Genomic DNA, 25,205 nt, shown 5'->3' with positions numbered 1-25,205 from the left:
AAAGCAGTCTGCACATTAATGTTTATTGCAGCTCAATTCACAATAGCTAAGACCTGGAACCAACCCAAATGCCCATAAACTGTAGACTGGATAAAGAAATTATGGGGCATGTACTCTATTGAATACTATACAGCAGTCAAAAACAATGAAACCCGGTCATTTGCAACAAGATGGAGGAATTTGGAAAACATCATGCTGAGTGAATTAAGCCAGTCCCAAAGGGACAAATATCATATGTTCTCGCTGATCAGACACAACTACCTGAGCACCAAAGGGGAAACTTGTTGAAGTGAAATGGACACTATGAGAAACAGTGACTTGATCAGCTCTTGTCCTGACGGTTGATGTACAATGTAATACTTTATCCATTTTAGTATTTTTTTTTGTTCTAGTCTACTTAATACTTTTGGTTGAATACTGTAATCAATACACAATTCTTCTTAAGTGCTGAAACTTAACTGAAAAGTGATCGCTGTTAAATGTAAGAGTGGGAATAAGAGAGGGAGAGATATGTAATTCAGGACATGCTCAAGCTGACTTACCTCAAACGGTAGAGTTAGAAACATACCAGGGGATTCCAATTCAATCCCATCAAGGTGGCATGTACCAATGCCATCTCACTAGTCCCAGTGATCAATTTCTGTTCACAATTGATCATAATGATAGGACTAAGAACCAAAGGGATCACATAAACAAGAATAGTGTCTGCAAATACTAGCTGATAGAATAAAACAGGAAGAGAACGATCCAACATGGGAAGCTAGATACACAGCAGACCCATTGAATGGCAGATGTCCTAACAGCACTGTGGCCTCATAATCAGTCCTTAAGGCATGTGGATCTGGCTGAAAAGCCCATGAGAGTATTTCAGGCATGGAAAGCCAAGACACTCTGGGGGAAAAGAAAAAAACAAAACCTAAATGAAAGATCTCCGCGAATGAGATCCCAGTGGAAAGAATGGGTCATCAAAGAAGGAGGTACCTTTCTCTGAAGGGAGGAAAGAACTTCCACTTTGACCATGGCCTTGTCTAAATATGATCAGAGTCAGTGAACTCAGGGGGCTTCCATAGCCTTGGCAGCTCATGACAAGAGCCCAGGGTGATTACTGATGCCCTAAACAAGAGTGTCAAGTTGTTAAGTCAACAACAGGAGTCACTGTGCACTTACTCCTCATGTAGGATCTTTGTCCTTAGTGTGCTGTACATTGAGATTTAATGCTATAACTAGTACTCAAACAGTATTTTTCACTTTATGTTTCTGTGTGGGAGAAAATTGTTGAAATCTTTACTTAATGTATGCTAGGCTGATCTTCTGTATATAAAGAGAGTCGAAAGTGAGTCTTGATATGATTGGAAGGGGAGAAGGAGTGGGGGGGGAGGGTTGCAGGTGGAGGGACGTTATGGGGGGAAGCCATTGTAATCCATGGGCTGTACTTTGGATATTTATATTCATTAAATAAAAGTTAAGAAAAAGAATTAGGACAGTGTATATTTGGAATTGATACATCTTAATTATAAGTGATGTCTCTATGTTTTTCTCATCATCTTCAGAAAACATAAGAATTTCTGTTTTCCTCTTTTAAATAATGTGCATCCTCCACTGAATTGGGTATATAACATCTAATGCCTTGTGATTTTAACCCTAAACTACTTGAAATGATGTTAATGTTTCCTTAACAGACAAATTTCTTTTAAATTTTAAATGGATTACAAAAAGCTAAAACTAAGGGAGCCTTTCAGTTTAGTGTTTTTGTGTTAAGCATAAAAATAATTTATACATATACAAATATGTATGCATATACCCATATTTTGTATATGTGATAAATATAATTATAAATATTGTTTAATATGAGTTTATACATTAAACTAATGCTAACTTTGATTTCAATTAAAATATTTTAGTATTTTATTTTAATGTGAAATGTAAAATAATTACTAAATTAATAAAATACTGAAATATGAGTATTACATTTATATGTTTAATCTATTATATTTATAAGATTCATTTAGATATTCAGAATGGTTTTATTTATTAGACAAAGTGCTTAAGAAGAAATATTTATAACATATACATTGAATTTATAAAGGTAGTTAAAATTTTAAGAAAGCTTGATTTCTATAAAGACTGACTTAAAGGTATTATTAAGTTTGATAGATTTATTAAAAGAATGATAAAATTCATAAAGTAAAGCTAAAAGCTTATGGATCAATAGATATTTTAATTGGATAAAAAGCAAATATTAATTTTAAATGTTAAAATACACTTAGAAATTCTATTTTTATGCTCAGACATTATAGTCAAGGACACTGAATTCTGAATGACAAAATAAATGTGAGATGTGATAAAGCTTGTAGCATGTTCCACTAATATTCTTAAAGTACTTGTGAATTTTTTTATTCTGAGCTCCAGAATCTCCACCCAGTTTAATTGTTGATATCTTACAACTTTGTCTTTAATAAAAAACAATTGCATCTAGAATCCATAATGTGTAAAAAGTACATGTACTTTGATGTACATAATTTTTACATCAGAAAGTAAATATAATTATTAAAAATATAATTACTAATGGGTTGTATTTTGGGGAAGGATAAGTGTAACTGGAAGTAAATAGCTTTTAGTTTAAGAAGATACCTAATTGTTAAAAATGATTTTTATCCTGTTACAATTCCATCAATGTGTAGAGGGGGCTAATGGCATACAAACCAACAAACAGTTTAGTGAGAAGTATCTGCTATTTGGAGGATTGGAATACAAGGATGGAGATAAAGACAGATCAAATAAACATGCTGTGTGACAGGGCTATGAAATCAGACAGAACAGACACACAGGGGTAGTGATGGATATGGATGGAAGAAGCTTGATAATTCAATTTTAAGTTATGGCATGTTCTATGATATGCTAACATCTACCATGGTTATTAATTTTTCCTTTTTTCATTGCTATTATCATATAATAAAAATTATATACATATAAGGTATACAACTTGGATTTTTGTGTATATATATATAGAGAGAGAGATTATCATGACAAATAAACACCTTACATAGTTACCTTTGTGCATGTGTGATCAGATATCTACTCATTAAAACACATAATAACATTCTATACTTTTCTGCTTACACTATTCTTATAGCTATAAACTCAGTACCTGATTAACTGAACCAGACACTGAAACCCAAGAAGAGATGAAAGTATTTTGTTATGAATCACCAAAGTTTATAGAAAGCATTTAAAAAATACCCTCCAATCAAGGTGGCCTTGTAGTGTTTGGAAGAGTCAGTTGTTGAACCATAGCCAAGTTTTCCAATCTTATTTGATCTCTTCCAGCTCTTCCCTTATCATTGTAATCGGCCTTCATCTTCCAGCTCAGATGCTTTGAAGAAAAATGAGAGGAGAGTCAGCAGGCTTTCTTATTAAAAGCCAAAATAAAAACAGATAATGGGGGACTGCATTCTGGCATAATGGTTAAGCCACTGCCTGCAATGCTGGCATCCCATATGGATACCAATTCAAGTCCTGGTGGCTGCTCACTTCCAACCCAGCTCCCTGTTAATGAATCTGGGAAAGCAGCAGAATATGGCTCATGTTCTTGGGCCCCTGCACCCACATGGGAGTCCTGGATGAAGCTCCCTGCTCCTGGTTTCATCCTAGTCCAGCCCTGGCCATTGCAGTTATTTGGGGAGTGAACAGGGGATAGAAAATTGATCACTCTCTTTCTCTGTCTTTCTCTCTCTCTCAATTTCTCCTTCTCTCCGTATAACTGCTTTTCTTTCTTTCTTTCTCTTTTAATTTTATTTGTTAACTTGAAAGAGTTACAGAGAGGAAAAGGCAGAGGGGAGGGGCCTTCTATCCACTGGTTCACTCCCCAGATGGTCATAACGGCCAGAGCTGGGGCCAATACAAAGCCAGGAGCCAAGAGCTTCTTCCAGGTCTCCCACGTGGGTGCAGGGGCCCAAGAACTTGCGCCATCTTCTATTGCTTCCCCCACATCATAGCAGAAAGCTGGATCAGAAGTGGAGCAGCCAGGACTCGAACCGGCACCCATATGGAATGCTGACACTGCAGGCAGTGGCTTTACCTGTTATGCCACATCACAGGCCCAAATAACTGCCTTTCAAATAAATAAAATAAATCTTAATTTAAAAAAAAAAGCCAAAATAACAACAAAAACAGAGAATGTCATTAAATTAAAAATCTTACATAATTTATGGGCTAGCAACTAACCCCTTAATTAATTAAAACAATTGATCCAAGAAGGTAATCATCTGTTAGTAACACTGCTCTTAAATGCATAAGAATTTCAAGTTAGCTGTGGAAAGAAGTGAAGACTGCCTTGCAGATAGCCCTTCCTCCTAATTCATTCTCACCAAACAGAAAACCAACAGTATTTCTCTGATGGAATGAAGCTTGTTTAATTACAATAACAGCCCACTTATAAGTATAGACTCTCCTCTCCTCTATGGAAGCATTTGCTTGAGCTATTTCAAATAATTTAACAACTCATTTTCTGGTTCAAATCAATTGAAGAGATGGTGTTTTTTCTGAAGAATGAGCTAACATTCATAGTATGAGAGACCTGTTCATGAAAAGGAAAACTAAAGAATGAAAATATGCTTCTCCTTCAGTTACTGATGCAAAACAAATACTTACATACAACACACAACCTCATAGTTATATATAATTGACTAAAATATTCATGCATGTTTCCCTCATTATTTAGCATTAGTGTAAGACCCTTTGGGTCCCAACAGAGAGAAAGATTTCTTAAGTCCTTTCTTAACTAAAAGAAATTATGGGCTGCGCCGTGGCTCACTAGGCTAATCCTCCATCTTGCGGCGCTGGCACACCGGGTTCTAGTCCTGGTCAGGGTGCCCGATTCTGTCCCGGTTGCCCCTCTTCCAGGCCAGCTCTGCCTGGAAGTGCAGTGGAGGATGGCCCAAGTGCTTGGGCCCTGCACCCCATGGGAGACCAGGAGAAGTACCTGGCTCCTGCCATCGGATCAGCATGGTGCGCTGGCCGCGGCGGCCATTGGAGGGTGAACCAACGGCAAAGGAAGACCTTTCTCTCTGTCTCTCTCTCTCACTGTCCATTCTGCCTGTCAAAAAAATTAAAAAAAAAAAAAGAAATTATTAGAGTCAATGAGGTAAATATATTCAATAATATATTTTATTATATAAATATATTTGGGGTTGAATAAATAATGTATGGAGAAATTATGTGCTTGTATAATATATTATAAATATATAATATACATAGTATTTTTATCATTGTATATCATCATTTTATTTAAGAATATTGCTTATGGGGCTGGCACTGTGGCGTATCAGGTAAAGCCACTGCCTGCAGTGCCAGCATCCCCTATGGCCCATATGGTGACGGGTTCAAGTCCCGGTTGCTCCACTTCAATCCAGCTCTCTGTTATGACCTGGGACAGCAGTGGAAGATGGCCCAAGTCCTTGGGCCTCTGCACTCACATGAGAGACCTGGAAGAAGCTTCTGGCTCTTAGCTTCTGATAGGCACAGCTCCGGCCGTTGCAACCATGTGGGGAGTGAACCATCAGATGGGAGACTTTTCTCTCTCTCTCTGCCTCTCCTTCTCTCTCTGTGTAACTCTGACTTTCAAGTAAATAAATACTTATTTTTTTAAAAAAGAATATTACTTTCCTAATAGATTCTAGGAGTACTTGTTTCTCTGCTTCCAATTTCCCTTGCCCTGTTTCTATTTCTCACAGATAAATGATTGTATTATATAAACAGCAGTTTATCCTAAGTAAAGTCACAAAGAGTCCTCAGCATGAATATATATATTGTTCTAAGAATTATTTTATTTTCTCTGCAAGATGTAATTATCACCATTTCCATATTATGATATGGAGAATTACTGAAATTAAACAATTACTTGCCTTCAGTCACTTGGCCAATATCAATCAGAATGAGGATTTAGAACCTACACTTGCCTTGAGTAGCCTGGAAGGTAAATGAATTGACATTTCCTTCAGGAGAGAAAGCAAATTTTTTTGTCATATATAGGGGTATATGGAAAGTATTCGTAAATAGTTGTGCAATAAATCACATCTTTACTTTTTTGTTTTGCTGAATCACCTTCTCTTCTTAACCTGCCTTCTGCCACCCAGTGGCCATTCGATATATGGTAACAGTCAAAACATTTCAGCATGCAGTCTTGTAAAAGAACTACCTGAAACATTTCAAATAATTCTAACTTAAACTTGAAGCAGTTAACTCCTTCAGGACTCAGTGTATCACTTTAATCATGGGAATCAACAAATATCAATAGAGAGCCCTACAAATTCAGGTCAGATGCAATGACAATATATTTTAAGTAACACTTGACTGGTCTGATGTAATTTATATCCAGTGTTCTCATTCACATTGGCTACCTACACATTTTTGCCAAACTGAAAGGGAGGTAAATACCTGAACATGCCTCTCATAGGGAATAGCTACTACTAAAAACAAGGACATCGTTTCAAAGGCTTTTAGAATGCATTACTATAGCTAAGGGAATTTCATTGCTACAGATGATCTTCTCTGTCATTTTCCTCTTTTTACCAAGTAGGGATGGCAAAATTATCCCATAAAATAAAACAGAAATGAACCAAACTGAAGCAAGGCAGGAAATTCACACATATCTGGATAGGCTTTCACTCTCATACTCTCTGTAGAGATGTATGCAGTTTCTCTTAGTTAACTAAAAACACAGGACAAGTCCTTTAATGCCAAATTGGAGGAGAGTGTAATCCTCTTTCCATAACAGCTATTGGCAGCTGTTTTTTAGAATCCACATTGGAAAAATTAATAATTCAATCTAGATCTGTACAAATGTTATATAATTTTTCCCTTGTAGTATTATGTTGTGTTTGACACCGATGGGCATGACTGGAGAGGGTTGGGAAATTTTTCATCTTTGCAAATTGCATTTTAAGTGAATGAGGAGCTTAAGAATTCAGTAGTCTCATTATGCATATATAATCAGTAGATGCTACTGGCAGAGGAAAGGAACAGTTTTTCATTGAAAAGAGACAAGTGAGCTTTTTGGATACTTTCATTTTCCTAAGAATAGAATGTGCATTTCACATAAACCTCAGGCCATACTGATTATCCCAGACAATAAGTTTCCCTGCCCCCTGAGGTGACACCACTAGTGTTTCTGCTAAGTACAAAAGAGAAGATTAAATGTATCTTTTCTAAGGCAATTGGCAATAGAGCTACTGTTATCTTTTATTTCTTTCCATTTTTGAAATAGCCAAATCCAAAGGAACAGCCTGACCAGTTAACCTGCCTGCACAATTACTAGACAATGATGATCTTATGTCTTTGGAGACAGCTCTGCCTCTCCAACTCCATTCAGCAAAAGTACCATCTTGTAAGTGAAATGACACTGAAACAACTGTGGTCATTATAAGACAAATGTAGTTCTCAGGAATTGGAGATACTTCATTCTCAGTTTCCTGGCTCAGCGTGTTCCCAGACTTAAATTATTTTACAGCCAAAAACTTCAGAGTATGCTGCTCTTTAGTTATGCTAAGTTGGAGTTTTCCTTTCATGGGTACCAAAGGCTGAAGGCCTGGTGAACTTCTCCTTTACTGTCACAACAGTTTGTCCAAATGAAATGAAGTATTTGTGCCCTGACAGTTGCATATTCTCAGACGTTTTAAATTCCTATCCAGGTCACTTAGTCGATTTGGTATCTTTAATGATTCAACATCACAACTCAAAAAACTTCTGGGATAGATTCTGTCCTTTGATGTTGATATGGGTGTTTTATCCGCTTATTTTTATTGTGATTGCAAAAAAATCTATATGAGGGTTTAGGATTCATGCATTGTATGTCCAGCTCCATCACAAATACTTAACTTCTCCAGATTCATTTTTATTTGAAAGGCAGACAGAGACAGAAAAGTAAACAAGATCTTATTTGCTGTTTTACTTCACAGACATCCACAAAATTTGAGGGGGGATCAGGCTAAAGTCAGCAGCCAGGAACTCAATCCAAATCTCCCATGTGGGTGACAGGGATTTAAGTTGTTGAGCCATCACCTTCTGCCTCCTAGGGTATGCATGAACAAGAAGCAGGAATCAAGGGTATTGTTTAGAATGGAACCCAGGCACTCCAATATGGGATACAGGCATCCCAAGTCTTGTAACAGCTGTGTCAAACACCTGTCCCTTCTCTCTGGATTTTATTTCTCTATTTCCAAAATGGAGTGTTTGGGGGTAAATAGTCTATACAAATCCTTTTACTTTCAGGTTTACATGACTTTTATAGACTTGTGATTCACCTCAAGGTAATTACCTGTTGAGGTACAAATCATTATATCAATTGATATCATTTTCTAAAGTATTCTCACAGTACAATTTAGGAATCTTAAAAACTGCATTTTTAATACCTACTATAATGTCAAGCACTGTTATATAAGTTATCTCAATTGATCATTCTGTAAATTTTACAGATTATATTATATCAATTTCAAAGTAGAGAAACTAAGAATCAGATTTAAAACTCTGAGAAACTCACTTTACTGGCAAATTGCAGAGCTTGGGGCCTTTATAGCTATGTGTGTTCCTCAATTTCTTAGTGGCTTCTACAATACTCCTATTCAGCTTACTTATAAGATGCATTAAAAGTCTTATTAAAAATATTACTTAGCTGGCCAGCGCCGCGGCTCACTAGGCTAATCCTCCGCCTAGCGGCGCAGGCACACCGGGTTCTAGTCCCGGTTGGGGCTCCGGATTCTGTCCCAGTTGCCCCTCTTCCAGGCCAGCTCTCTGCTGTGGCCAGGGAGTGTAGTGGAGGATGGCCCAGGTGCTTGGGCCCTACACCCCATGAGAGACCAGGAAAAGCACCTGGCTCCTGGCTCCTGCCATCGGATCAGCATGGTGTGCCAGCCGCAGCGCGCTGACCACGGCGGCCATTGGAGGGTGAACCAACGGCAAAGGAAGACCTTTCTCTCTCTCTCTCTCTCTCACTGTCCACTCTGCCTGTCAAAAAAAAATATATTACTTAGCAAAAATGTATTTTTTGGCTTTGATATGGTAGGCTGTGTTATAGGTACTGAAGATGTAGATTCTGCCATCACTGAGTTTCTATTCCAAGGGGCAGGGTAGAAATGCACAATAAAAAGGATAGGCAAATATCCATATGGGCACTGGTTCGAGTTCCAGCTGTTTCACTTCTGATCCAGCTTTCTGATAATGTGCCTGGGAAAGCAGCAGATGATGGCTCACATGCTTGGTGCCCTGCACTCTTCAGGGAGACGCTGAAGAAACTCTGAACTCCAGGCACTGGCCCGGCCCAGCCTCAGCTATTTCAGACATTTGGGTAGTGAACCAGTGGATAGAAAATCTCTGTCTCCGTCTCTCCCTCTCTCTGTAACTCTGACTTCCAAATAAACAAATAAATCTTTAAAATAAAAGAAAGGTAATAAAATACATGAGTTCAGAATTTAGGATAGAGGTATGCACTTGAGATACAAACTTTTAAAGAAAAAGTATAGACCTGATTTTTTTAAATAAACAAAAAATTGATACTCTGTTGGCCCAACTAACCAAAAAGAAAAAAAAAAAAAGAAGACCCAAATTAATATAATCAGAAATGGAACAATGGAAAACTCATAAATAAAATGAGCCATCAGGAATTATTACAAAAAGCCATATACCAACAAATTAAAAAATCTAGAAAAATAAAAAGATTATTGGACACATATGATCTACCAAAACTGAGTCATAAATATTTAGAAAACCTAAGCTGACAAATATCCAAGATGGAGATTGAATCAGTAATTAAGAGACTCCCAACAATGAAAAGTCTAGAACTCGGTGGATTTATTATTGCATTTAAATAAGAATTAATTCCAATTCTTCCCAACATATACAAAAAAAAAAAAGTTAAAAGGGAGGGAATCTTCTCAAACTCCATCTATGAGGCCAGCAACACCTTAATTCCTAAACCAGAACAAGATACAACAAAGAAATACAACTATAGATCAATATCCTTGATGAACAAAGATGCAAAAATCCTCACTCAAATACTAGCTAATTGTATCCAACAATTCAATATTCACAAATCAATAAATGTGACACATCACATTAACAAACTGAAGAATAGAGGACATATGATTATCTCAAAAGATGCAGAGAAAGCATTTGATAAAATACAACATCCTTTCATGATAAAAATCTTAAGCAAATTGGGTAAAGAAAATACAGTCCTCAAAAATATCAAGGCAGGCCGGCACCGCGGCTCACTTGGTTAATCCTCCACCTGCAGCACCGGCACCCCAGGTTCTGGTTCTGGTTGGGGTGCTGGATTCTGTCCTGGTTGCTCCTTTTCCAGTCCAGCTCTCTGCTGTGGACTGGGAGTGCAGTGGAGGATGGCCCAGGTCCTTGGGCCCTGCACATGCAGGGGAGACTGGGAGGAAGCACCTGGCTCCTGGCCTCAGATCGGTGCAGTGCACTGGCCATAACAGCCATTTGGGTGGTGAACCAATGAAAGGAAGACCTTTCTCTGTCTCTCTTTCTTTCACTAACTCTTCCTGTCAAAAATTTAAAAAAAAATCGGCTGACTTACCTCAAACGGTAGAGTTAGAAACATACCAGGGGATTCCAATTCAATCCCATCAAGGTGGCATGTACCAATGCCATCTCACTAGTCCCAGTGATCAATTTCTGTTCACAATTGATCATAATGATAGGACTAAGAACCAAAGGGATCACATAAACAAGACTAGTGTCTGCAAATACTAGCTGATAGAATAAAACAGGAAGAGAACGATCCAACATGGGAAGCTAGATACACAGCAGACCCATTGAATGGCAGATGTCCTAGACAGCACTCTGGCCTCATAATCAGCCCTTAAGGCATGTGGATCTGGCTGAAAAGCCCATGAGAGTATTTCAGGCATGGAAAGCCAAGACACTCTGGTGAAAAAAAAACAAAACCTAAATGAAAGATCTCCGTGAATGAGATCCCAGTGGAAAGAATGGGTTTTCAAAGAAGGAGGTACAGAGGACGTGGACGCCTGAGACTCAGGACACCAGCAGCAGTGTGTTCGCACCAGCGCTGGAAGCCAAGGTGAGACGGGGCGCTCGCCCAGCACCGCGGAACAGCTGTCGCCGCCCCTCCCCCAACCCACCCTGGGACGGACACTGAGACACACATGACTGAGTAGGGGAGGAAATAGAAAATGGAACAGAGTGGGTGGCGCCTGCGGAAAGAATGCGCGATTCAGGGATACTAATTGAGAGACTGAGTAAGCCAGTATCTCTTGGCGCCTCCTTGGAGCTACAGCGGGCGGGAAGCAGCCATTTTGTCTGTTTACATTCGGGCTTAAAGGAGAACTGTCTTTGCCTCCACACTAACCTTCGGAGGCGGAGCCCAAAGGTGGAGCAGAGCAACTGGACACTTCTTGCTTGATGGAGGGCAGCTCAAAGCTCTGACACCCGACTACTCAAGTTACAAGAAAAAAAAAAACAACAACTGAATAGCGCCTGCTGGTGGGGAAAAAGGGCAGGATTCAGAGCTGCAGTGGGCAGAGAGCAGCCATCCTGTCTGTTTACATGCGGGCTGTGTAGAGCAGCCTGCTTACACTGGATATTGGTAGAAACTTACAGCAGCCAGTAATAGAGGGAAATCAACCTGAAAAATAACCCAGATGGTATGCCAAAAAACAAAACAAAAACCCAAAAGAATATAGAAGAACATATAAACTTGCCAATGGAGCAGGCTAAACCAACCATAACAGAGGTAAAAGAAGAAGAAGTTGAAAACATGCCAGAAAAAGAATTCAGAAAATTAATAATCAGAATACTTAGAAATAATGAGAAACAGTGTCAAGAGCTGAATGAAAAACAAGCCCAAGGATTAGAGATCCTAAAGAGAAGCCAGAATGAGATACTAAAACTGAAAAACTCAATTGACCATATAAAAAACACCGTGGAATCCCTCGGAAATCGAACAGATGAAATAGAAGACCGAATATCAGAATTCGAAGACAAACTTCCAAAAATAATGCAGTCAGTTCAAACGCAGGAAGAAGAAATTAAAAAATTAAAAAATATGGTCGGAGACCTACAAGATTCAATCAAACGGTGTAATGTTCGGATAATAGGAGTCCCTGAGGGGGTGGAAAGAGAGAATGGATTAGAAGGTGTCTTTAACGAAATAATATCAGAAAACTTTAAACAAAGGCAGCTAGATAACAACACACAAATGCAACAGATAGCCAGGACCTACAGACCTATCTCCTTGATGAACATAGATGCAAAAATACTCAATAAAATTCTGGCAAACCGAATCCAACTACACATCAGAAAGATTATTCACCCGGACAAAGTGGGATTTATCCCTGGTATGCAGGGATGTTTCAATATTTGAAAGTCAATCAATGTAATACATCACATTAATAAATTGAGAAACAAAAATCATATGGTTATCTCAATAGATGCAGAGAAAGCATTTGACAAAATACAACACCCTTTCATGATAAAAACCCTAAGCAAATTGGGGTTAGAAGGAACATTCCTCAACACAATTAAGGCAGTCTATGATAAACCAAAGGCCAGCATCATATTGAATGGGGAAATGTTGGAGGCATTTCCATTGAAAGCTGGCACCAGACAGGGATACCCACTCTCACCATTGCTATTCAATATAGTCCTAGAAGTGTTAGCCAGAGCCATCAGGCAAAAAAAAGAAATTAAAGGGATACAAATGGGAAAGGAGGAAGTTAAACTATCCCTGTTTGCAGATGACATGATACTATATATAGGGGACCCGATAAACTCCTATAAGAGACTACTGGAACTCATAGAAGAGTTTGGTAAAGTAGCAGAATACAAAGTCGACACTCAGAAATCAACAGCCTTTGTATACACAGACAATGCCAGGGCCGAGGAAGAACTACTAAGATCAATCCCATTCACGATAGCCACAAAAACAATAAAGTACCTTGGAATAAATTTAACCAAGAAAGTCAAAGACCTCTATGATGAAAATTACAAAACACTAAAAAAGAAATAGAAGACGACACAAAAAAATGGAAAAACCTGCCATGCCCATGGATTGGAAGAATCAATATCATCAAAATGTCCATTCTCCCAAAAGCAATTTACAAGTTCAATACAATACCAAAGTCATTCTTCAAAGACCTAGAAAAAACGATGCTGAAATTCATATGGAGAAACAGGAGACCCAGAATAGCTAAAGCAATCCTTAACAATAAAAACAAGGCCGGGGGCATCACAATTCCACACTTCAAGGCATACTACAGGGCAGTTATAATCAAAACAGCCTGGTACTGGTACAAAAACAGATGGATAGACCAATGGAACAGAATAGAAACACTGGAGATCAATCCAAACATCTATAACCAACTCATATTTGACAAAGGACCTAAAACCAACCCCTGGAACAAGGACAGCCTCTTCAACAAATGGTTCTGGGAAAACTAGATGTCCACATGTCGCAGTATGAAGCAAGACCCCTACCTTACACCTTATGCAAAAATCCACTCAACATGGATCAAAGAACTAGAGATGCGCCACGACACCGTGAAACTAATTGAGAGCATAGGGGAAACCCTTCAAGATATCGGAATAGGCGAAGAATTCCTGGAGAAGACCCCACAGCACAGGTAATCAAAGATAAAATAAACAAATGGGATTACCTCAAATTGAAGAGTTTCTTAACAGCAAAGGAAACAGTCAGGAAAGCGAAGAGGAAACCAACAGAATGGGAGACGTTATTTGCAAACTACACAACAGATAAAGGATTAACAACTGGAATCTACACAATGATCAAAAAACACCACAGAATCAAAACAAACAACTCAATAAAAAAATGGGCCAAGGAGCTTAACAGTCATTTATCAAAAGAGGAAATCCAAATGGCCAACAGACACATGAAAAAATGCTCAGGATCCCTAGCCATCAGGGAAATGCAGATCAAAACCACAATGAGATACCACCTCAAATGATCACCAAAGGGGAAACTTGTTGAAGTGAAATGGACACTATGAGGTAAAGTGACTTGATCAGCTTCCATAGCCTTGGCAGCTCATGACAAGAGCCTAGGGTGATTACTGATGCCCTAAACAAGAGTGTCAAGTTGTTAAGTGAACAACAGGAGTCACTGTGCACTTACTCCTCATGTAGGATCTTTGTCCTTAGTGTGCTGTACATTGAGATTTAATGCTATAACTAGTACTCAAACAGTATTTTTCACTTTAAGTTTCTCTGTGGGAGCAAACTGTTGAAATCTTTACTTAATGTATGCTAAACTGATCTTCTGTATATAAAGAGAATCGAAAATGAATCTTGATGTGAATGGAAGGGGAGAGGGAGTGGATAAGGGGAGGGTTGCGGGTGGGAGGGACATTATGGGGGGGAAGCCATTGTAATCAATATTCTGTACTTTGGAAATTTATATTCATTAAATAAAAGTTAAAAAAAAAGAGATCCCACCTCACTCCGGTTAGATTGGCTTACATACAGAAATCAACCAACAACAGATGCTGGTGAGGATGTGGAGAAAAAGGAACACTAATCCACTGTTGGTGGAAATGTGAACTGGTAAAGCCACTATGGAAGACAGTCTGGAGAATCCTCAGAAACCTGAATATAGCACTACCACAGGACCCAGCCATCCCACTCCTTGGAATATACCCAAATGGAATTAAAGGGGTGAAATAAGCCATTTTCACCTCAATATTTGTTGCAGCTCAATTCACAATAGCTAAAACATGGAATCAACCTAGATGTCCATCAACGGATGACTGGATAAAGAAACTATGGGATATGTACTCTATGGAACACTATACATCAGTAAAAAAACAATGAAATCCGGGCATTTACAACAAAATGGAGGGAGCTGGAAAACATCATGCTGAGTGAAATAAGCTAGTCCAAAAGTGACAAATATCACATGTTCTCCCTGATCGATGGCAACTAAACGAGCACCGAAAATGACACCCATTGAAGTGAAATGAACACTATGAGAGACAATGACATGAGCAGCCCTTGTCTAGACTGTTGAGGAGCAACTTACTATTTTGTTCCTTTAGTATTTTTGTTGTTGTTGTTGTTGCTCGGTTTGCTCTACACAAGACCACTGGTTGAACTCTGCAATCAATGCACAACCATTCTTAAGTGTTTAAAAATTAACAGAAAATTGATCTCTGTGAAACATAGGAGAGGGAATAAAGAGGGAGGAGATATATAGGACAGCACATTCTCACTCAGACCTACCTCCAATGGTGGAACTAGAAATGTGCCAGGGGATTTCAACTCAACCTTACCAAGGAGGCAGGTACCAAAGCCAGCACACTTGGTAAAGTGACAAATATAAATACACAACTGATTAAAAAGATAGGGTAAGTGTCGAAGAGATTACACAAGTAAGACCAGTGTAAGCAAATAATGAAAGATAGAATCAAAAGGGAGAGAATGATCCTGCAGGGGAAACAGGACACACAGCAGACTCATAGAATGGCAAATGCTCAAAACAGCACTCCTGCCTCAGAATCAACCCTTGGGACATTCGGATCTGACTAAAAGGTCCATGAGAGTCTCGCAGGCATGGAAAGCCATGACATGGTGGCAAAAAAACAATCTAAATGAATGATACTGGTGAACAACACCCCAGCAGAAGGATCAGGACATCAAGGAGAGAGATGTCTTCTTCTGAAGGGAGGAAGGAACCTCCACTGTGATATGGACTTGACTACACAAATTCAGAGTTGGTGAACTCAAGGGGCTTCCATAGCCTAGACAGCTCATAGCAAGAGTCTCGGGCGATTGCTGACATCATAAATAAGAGTGCCAACTGTTAATCAACAACGGGAGTCACTGGGTTCATACTCCCCACGCAGGATCTCTGTCCTTAATATGTTTAACTATGAAACTCAAAAACAACACTACTAGTCGAACAATATCCTATACCTGGTTCGGTTGTGTGAGTGCAACCTGTTGAAATCCCTGCTTAGTATATACTAAGTTGATCTTCAGTATATGAAGGTAATTGAAAATGAAACGTGATGAAGAGCGGGATGGGAGAGGGAGTGGGTGAGGGGAGGGCCACGGGAGGGAGGGAGGTTGGGGGGGAGCCACAACAATACAAAAGATGCATTTTATATTCTACTTAAAACTATTGGTTGAACTCTGTAATTAATACACAATTACTCTTAGGTGTTTAATTAATGCTATAACTAGTACTCAAACAGTATTTTACACTTTGTGTTTCTGTGTGGGAGCAAAATGTGGAAATCTTTACTTAACATACGCTAAATTGATCTTCTGTATATAAAGATAATTGAAAATTAATCGTGATGTGAAAGGAAAGGGGAGGGGGTGTGGGAGAGGGGGGTGTTGTGGGAGGGAGGGAAGTTACGGGGGGGAGGAACCTATTGTAATCCATAAGCTGTACTTTGGAAATTTATGCTCATTAAATAAAAAAAATCTATAAAGAATGCACAATAAATGTATTATTGTAAAGTCTCAAAAAAAAAAAAAAAAAGAAGAAGGAGGTACTTTTCTCTGAAGGGAGGAGAGAACTTCCACTTTGACCATGGCCTTGTCTAAATATGATCAGAGTCAGTGAACTCAGGGGGCTTCCATAGCCTTGGCAGCTCATGACAAGAGCCTAGGGTGATTACTGATGCCCTAAACAAGAGTGTCAAGTTGTTAAGTGAACAACAGGAGTCACTGTGCACTGACTCCTCATGTAGGATCTTTGTCCTTAGTGTGCTGTACATTGAGATTTAATGCTATAACTAGTACTCAAACAGTATTTTTCACTTTAAGTTTCTCTGTGGGAGCAAACTGTTGAAATCTTTACTTAATGTATGCTAAACTGATCTTCTGTATATAAAGAGAATCGAAAAGGAATCTTGATGTGAATGGAAGGGGAGAGGGAGTGGGAAAGGGGAGGGTTGCGGGTGGGAGGGACGTTATGGGGGGAAGCCATTGTAATCCATAAGCTGTACTTTGGAAATTTATATTCATTAAATAAAACTTAAAAAAAATAAAAAAAAATCAAGGCAATTTATGACAAACACATGACCAGCATCTTATTGAATGGGGAGAAGTCAGAAGCATTCCCATTAATATCCAAAACTAGACAAAGATGCCCACCCTCCATTACCATTATATATAGTCCTCTAAGCTTTAGACAAAGACATTAGGCAAAAAAAAAAAAAAAAAAAGAAATCTAAGGGATAGAAACTGGGAACTAGGAAGTCAAATTATCTCTGCAGATGACATGATTCTATATACAAGGGAACCAAAACACTTCACTAAAAGACTATTGGAACTATAAAAAAGTTGATAAATTTGCAGGATATAAAATTAATGCACAAAAATTAATAACCTTTTTATACACAGACAATACCATGACTGAGAAAGAACTTTTAAGATCAATCCCATTCACAATAGCTGAAGATAAAATTAAATGCCTTGGAACACATTTAATCAAGGAGGTAAGAGATATCTACAATGAAAATTACAAAACATTAAAGAAAGAAATAGAAGAAGACACAAAAAAATGGAAAAATTTTCCATGTTCGTGGATTGGAAGAATCAATATAATCAAAATTCAAGCACTGCTCAAAGCAATTTACAGATTCATACAATCTGATCAAAATACCAATGACAGTCTTCTCAGATCTAGAAAATATGATGCTAAAATTCATATTGAAACACAAGAGACACCAATTATCTAAAGGAAAATTATACATCAGAAACAAAGCTAGAGGCATCACAAAACCAGATTTCAAATCATACTACAGAGCAGTTATCATCAAAACAGCCTCATACTTTCACAAAAATAGTTATATAGGCCAATGGAATAGAATAGAAACTCCGGAAATCAATTCACACATCTACAACCTACGTATCTTTGACAAAGGAGCTTACATTAGTCCCTCAAGAAAGGACAGTCTCTTCAACAAATGATGCTGGGAAAACTGGATTGGCACAGCTCCAGCCATTTCAGCCATCTGGGGAGTGAATCAGCAGATGGATGCTCCCACTCCCCTCTCTGCCTCTGCATCTCTGTAACTCTGCCTTTCAAATAAATAATCTTTACAAAAATAGAAAAGTAAAGTTTCTGCTTTTTTGAATAGATGACCAAAGTCCAGGTTAGGGAGGGAAGAATGGAAGAAATAATTCTGTGGAAAAAAAGTTGAACTCAGATTCAGAAAATCACAATTTGAAGTAAGCATGGGACACGAGAGAGGACATTCCTTTTAATGTTGAAATGCAGGGTTTTGGTCTGGTTTTGGTTGAAACACATGCATTCATCCAAATGTTTGAGCTTCAATCATTGCAAGATACTATTATGTCAAAAGAAATAAATTAAGGTGGGTCATTTTTAACTTTCCTATGTAATTCTTCATCAACGTATTATTTCTTTTTTTACTTTTGTTTTTCCTATAGTCATTTTTTCTAAGCTGCAAACACTGAGGCAATTACTAGCTATATTAAATAATAAGAAAAAAACAAAAAGCAAAAATATGATACTTACAATTTTTAAGTACATATGAGAGTACAATGTACAAAAATGTAAATCTGAAAAGAATACAACCAAGAGTTCTAAAAACTAAGTCTGTTTCCTAATATTTAGGAAATGGAGGACAAAGAGAAAACCAGCAAAAATAATTCAAAGAAGAATTTTTCTGTTAAGGGATGCAGGAAAACATGGTGGCAAGTGACACTGGATCCTTATAAAGATTCTGGAGAGCAGCAGAAAGTAGCAGACATCACCTAAAGGTTCTAGAATAAAAAGAATAGGCTGATCATCAATTCACTCTATCAATCAATAAATGCTTGCTGAATATCTTTTTTGTGTCACATGTTATTCTAAGGTAATGGGGATGCAACATTGAACCCTCAGAGAAGGTCTTATCTTACATATTACATCTTAATGACACTATAGTCTAATACTCAGTTTTTTTGGGCTCCATTTTATTTTCCTCTTATTACCAAATTTGAAAATGATCTTTACAAATATAATTTGGAAAAAGCATTGAAAAATACTGTATTTCATTACACAGTGGTATATTTAAATAAGAAAATGAAAAGAAAACTTCTCAAATTCTAAATGATTTTCAGAAATCATGTAAAAGATCTTTTTTTTCTAACTACATATTGGGGAGAGACTTCTGAGAAAAAAATTAAAATACTATAGCATGTTGATAAGCAGGGTATAATTATTATTGCTAGTTAGGTGGATCTTGCAATATCCAATTTAAGTGCTAGTCATGACTTGCATAAAGGTGTGTAGGTAGAGGTGGTAAGAATTAGATATGAATAAGGTAAATTTCTGAAACAAAAATCAGAACAAGTAGCAATTATTTAAAAAAATAGGTTTAGTTTTGTTTTGAATAGTAGAATGGAGAGCAGTATCATTTACTCAAATGGAGAAGAAAGGAGAGAAATATGTCATATTGGATTAAAATAAGATTCTATTTGGCTATCTTGAATTTAAAACGTGTATTAGCTCAATGAGGAAGTAGGTATATATACACGATTGTGATATATATATATATATATATATATATATATATATATGAGTAAAGAGGAGAGACCTAGAGATACATATTTAGAAGTCATTGGTACAGTGGTGGACTTTACAGTCAAAGCTCTGCTTATCATCACTTAAGGAAACAACACAAATATACAGCAGTGTTGGACACTGAATAGTGCCTTCACGTCCTACAACATTAAGGACTCTATCAGAAAAAAGAAGCTAGGAAAAAATACTAAAATGGAACACGCAGTAAGGTAGGGAGACAATAAGTTCAGTATGGTGAAAGAAAGCCAAGAGGAGAGTTTCAAGAAGATGAATTGTCATTTTCAAGTGCTATTGAGATTTTGGATATGATTAAAGTAGGTAAGTAACTTTTGAACTACGTAGTTTAGAAGTCACTGGTGACATTGAGAAGAGTAATTTTAGTGGCAAGTTAAGAATGAAAAAGCCTTATAATAAGAGAATAAGGCTGTTGAGACAATACTATAGATGACTCTTCTGAAATTTGTCATGAAGTTCTGAAAAAAAATTGGTCCCAAGTTTTCCTTTATTTTAATGCCTTCATCTGATTTTGGTATTAGGATAATGGTGGCTTCAGAAAATGAGTTAGTGTTACCTTAGATTCCATTCTCTGAAGATATTTTGATGACCTGACAAATTTATTTATTTATTTTAGACAAATTCACCAGTGAAACCATCAGTATCTTGTGATTTCATTTCAGAAGGAAACTAACTTTTCTTTGCTTTGTAACTCTTTCTCATATTGTGAGTTTTGGTAGTATGTGTCTTCAAGGATTGGTTCATTTTAACTGTTACCAAATTTGTGGGCATCAAATACATTCCACTCTTCTATTGTCCATGCTATCCCTAGTGATGAGCCCTAATTGATGTTTGCTATGTGTGGTTTGTGTCTTCTATTTTTCTTATTTCACATTATATGAAATTTATAAACTTTATGGACCTTTTCAAAGACTGTTTTTGCCTTTGTTGATTTCTCTCCACTAACATTTGGTTTTCAATTGCATTAATTTTGGGTCTAATTTTATAATTTTTTTCATTGCGTTCGCATCAGGTAGAAATCAGGTACTTTTTCTTTCTGGTTTCCCAGGCATACAAACACAAGGGACTAATATTTAGATGCTTCCTTGTTTTCAGATGCTGAAAATTAATATACCTCCATGATATGTTTCTCCATTCCTTCAGTGCCAGCATACTATGTGGGAACTGGTTCGAGGGTTGGCTACTCCACTTCCGATTCAGCTCTCTGCTATGGCCTGGAAAGCAGTAGAAGATGGCTCAAGTGCTTGGGCCCCTGCACCCACATGGGAGACCAGGAAGAAGCTTCTGGCTCCTGGCTTCGGATCAGTCCAGCTCCAGCTGTTGCAGCCATTTAAGGGAGTGAACCAGTGCCATGGAAGACCTCTCTCTTCCTCTGCCTCTACCTCTGCCTCTCTGTACTCTGCCTTTCAAATAAATAAACAAATCTTTAAAAAAAGAAATATTGTCTTTTGTGAGCAATATCAATTTGGGTTATGCATTTTTAAACTTTTATTTAATGAATATAAATTTCCAAAGTACAGCTTATGGATTACAATGGCTTCCCCCCATAACGTCCCTCCCACCCGCAACCCTCCCCTTTCCCACTCCCTCTCCCCTTCCATTCACATCAAGATTCCTTTTCGATTCTCTTTATATACAGAAGATCAGTTTAGCATACATTAAGTAAAGATTTCAACAGTTTGCTCCCACAGAGAAACATAAAGTGAAAAATACTGTTTGAGTACTAGTTATAGCATTAAATCTCAATGTACAGCACACTAAGGACAAAGATCCTACATGAGGAGTCAGTGCACAGTGACTCCTGTTGTTCACTTAACAACTTGACACTCTTGTTTAGGGCATCAGTAATCACCCTAGGCTCTTGTCATGAGCTGCCAAGGCTATGGAAGCCCCCTGAGTTCACTGACTCTGATCATATTTAGACAAGGCCATGGTCAAAGTGGAAGTTCTCTCCTCCCTTCAGAGAAAGGTACCTCCTTCTTTGATGACCCATTCTTTCCACTGGGATCTCATTCGCGGAGATCTTTCATTTAGCTTTTTTTTTCCCCCAGAGTGTCTTGGCTTTCCATGCCTGAAATACTCTCATGGGCATTTCAGCCGGATCCGCATGCCTTAAGGGCTGATTATGAGGCCGAGTGCTGTTAGGACATCTGCCATTCAATGGGTCTGCTGTGTATCTCACTTCCCATGTTGGATCGTTCTCTCCCTGTTTTATTCTATCAGCTAGTAGTTGCAGACACTATTCTTGTTTATGTGATCCCTTTGGTTCTTAGTCCTATCATTATGATCAATTGTGAACAGAAATTGATCACTGGGACTAGTGAGATGGCATTGGTACATGCCACCTTGATGGGATTGAATTGGAATCCCCTGGTATGTTTCTAACTCTACCGTTTGAGGCAAGTCAGCTTGAGCATGTCCCGAATTGCGCATCTCTTCCCTCTCTTATTCTCACTCTTATATTTAACAGTGATCACTTTTCAGTTAAGTTTCAGCACTTAAGAAGAATTGTGTATTGATTACAGTATTCAACCAAATGTATTAAGTAGAACAAACAAAAAAAAATACTAAGAGGGATAACATATCAAGTTGCTCATCAACAGTCAGGGTGAGGGCTGATCAAGTCACCGTTTCTCATAGTGTTCATTTCACTTTAACAGGTTTCCTTTTTGGTGCTCAGTTAGTTGTCACCTATCAAGGAGAACAAGTGGTATTTGTCCCTTTGGGATTGGCTATTTCACTCAGCATAATGTTTTCCAAATTCCTAACAGGGATCACTTTTCAGTTAAAATTTAAACACCTAAGAACAATTGTGTGTTAATTACAGAGTTCAACCAATGGTACTAGAACAAAAAAAATACTAAAATGGATAAAGTATTACATTGTACATCAACCGTCAGGACAAGGGCTGATCAAGTCACTGTTTCTCATAGTGTCCATTTCACTTCAACAAGTTTCCCCTTTGGTGCTCAGTTAGTTGTCACCGATCAGGGAGAACATATGATATTTGTCCCTTTGGGACTGGCTTAATTCACTCAGCATGATGTTTTCCAAATTCCTCCATCTTGTTGCAAATGACTGGGTTTCGTTGTTTTTGACTGCTGTATTGTATTCTATAGAGTACATGTCCCATAATTTCTTTATCCAGTCTACTGTTGATGGGCATTTGGGTTGGTTCCAGGTCTTAACTATTGTGAATTGAGCTGCAATAAACATTAGGGTGCAGACTGCTTTTTTGTTTGCCAATTTAATTTCCTTTGGGTATATTCCAAGGAGTGGGAGAACCAAACTACCACAACCTATGTCACTTTTACTAACACCAAACTGTTACCCAATTACACTGTAAATAATCAGGCTGCAATGATTATTTACAGATACTGCAAAGCACAGTTTTTGACAACATAGGACTGATTGATACTGTTGTCCAGTGTGAAATGAAGCAGCATTAGCCTTTCATAGTGGTGAATGATGCATGCAGGTACAATGTCCAAGAAGTCAAGATATAGACAAAAATTTTCTATTCAAAGGAAGTATCCCTGATGTTTCTAAAAAGATGAAGGGAATGCAGAAGTCTATGTTGGGAGGAGTTAGGAATGCTATGGACATACTGCCAAGATATGTTAATGATTCTCAGTGTCAGGCAGCTGAAGATGCTGGAGCCATTTCTCAATGTACTTAGAATCGTCAATGAGCCAATTTCTGCAGATACTGTTTATGACTTAGAACAGAAGGTTGGAGATGAAAGAAATGTGCAGCTTTTAATTAGGACATAGCATTTTTGATGTGCCCATCTGAACCATTGAAGATGTAATATTTGAGGCTGTAATCGATAGCTAGTGATGCTCACATAATGTAGAGATGACTTCAGCAACAGAATAGCTAGACATTTAATTTCTGTGCTAAACCACAAACATAACAAGAACATCCGTAAAAAAAGGGTAAGTATCCAATGCCTCCATATTGTTTGTGAATAAGCTAACTATTCCCTGTTTTTGAGAATCCAGTCCAGTATTGAGACTGAATCTTTTTATGAAGGAATACACTTACAAATCACCATTATCTGTGCTTTATTTGAATGGTTAAGTGATGACCTTTACTGTGGCTCTCTGGGTCTCAGAAAAAAAAAGTCTTTTGGGATGCCAAAATAGACAAATTATATATTCATGATATTGTCTTGGTGGCCATTTTACCCATTTCACTAAAGTCTAAAAGTTCCTACAGAAAGCTTCTTCAATGGAAAAGAACTGAATAAGAGCATCAGTCCTGATGAGGTTGTTACCTGTGTTATAGCTATAAAGGCAGCCAGCATTCCATCTGGAGATGATGCTGAAAATGTTTAAAACTTGTTGCTCTTGATTATCACACTTCTTTTCCATGGCATTGAAACTTCTGGTAGAAGTTATGGCTATTCTTATCAAATATAATGCTACAAGTTTTATTAATGACAGACCTCCACCACCTATTTGACAGCTATTCTAGTGTGCTCATTCAGGTTTATGATCGTTATCATGTCATGATCAAGTATAACAAGCTGCTTGGCAAATTTTAACTCAACAGACACCACCTGCACACCATGGTGTTCCTTAAATTAAAGTCACTTTCAGTATTGATTCCAATGATATTCTCAATGTATTTGCTATTGATATAAGAACAAAAAGAAAAGCAAATATCCACTATTAATGACAAGGACCATTTTCAGGAAGCTGTGAAATATAGAGTTGAAGATGAGAAACAGAAGGATAAGCTGTCTGCAAAGAATGTGCATGAATCCTACATATTCACCATGAAAGCAACTGTTGAAGATTTAAAAAAAATTTAAACTTCAAGCCAAGGTCAAAGATGAAGATAAACAGAAGATCCTTTACAAGCATGATGAATTCATCAGCAGACTAGATGAGAATGAAACTGCAGAGAAGAAAGAACATCAACAGAAAGAGCTAAAGAAATTCTACAACCCCATCATTACCAAGCTATACCAGAGTGCAGGAAATGTGCCAGAAGAATACATGGGCATTTTCCTGATCAAGGAGTATGTGAGTAACTGTTTATGTAAATGATCTTCTTCATTGCCCTACAGTGAAAAGGTTGATTGACTCAACCCAAATGAAGATATAGCATTATTTGACACACAAAACACTGAAGGACTCAAATTTGTAGCAAATTATATGGAAATTTTTAAGTTCAGCTTCAATAATAAATTACTGGACATTGTCAATACTTGAAAATGCAATGGCTCAAATAAAACCATAATTGAAATTGCCAACATAAAAAATGACAAGGACCCCATTTGCAGACTGATTATCTTAAAATCAACTCATGTATAACATAGCTTAAATTACAAAATTCAATCTTCCATCACAAAGATATTTTATGATATTAGAGAACACAGATGCAATTTAGGAAATTTTGTATCATCATTAAGTATTGAGATAATGTTTGTATTCTTGGGAAATTAAACATGCAAATGAACAATGAACTATCCCCCTTGTTATCTATTAGATATTTAACTATGTAGAACTAAACTGCTGAAAAAGAACCCTGAGTCTATCACCATAATAACAAGAAATAAAGTTTATACATATCTAAATTTAATTATAATCTT

General features: G+C 37.6%; 1 pseudogene; it reads left to right on the top strand.

Annotated features, from left to right (window-relative positions):
* Positions 1-24,660, top strand: part of LOC138846073 (heat shock cognate 71 kDa protein pseudogene) — a 50,997-nt pseudogene extending 26,337 nt beyond the window's left edge.
* The last annotated feature ends 545 nt before the right edge of the window (positions 24,661-25,205 follow it).

Source organism: Oryctolagus cuniculus, chromosome 1, assembly GCF_051225735.1.
Source record: "Oryctolagus cuniculus isolate XC-2025 breed Fujian yellow rabbit chromosome 1, ASM5122573v1, whole genome shotgun sequence".
In the NCBI taxonomy this organism is placed as follows: Eukaryota; Metazoa; Chordata; class Mammalia; order Lagomorpha; family Leporidae; genus Oryctolagus; species Oryctolagus cuniculus.
The sequence above is the reverse complement of the archived record's forward strand: the minus strand, read 5'-3'. Positions and strand labels throughout refer to the sequence as shown.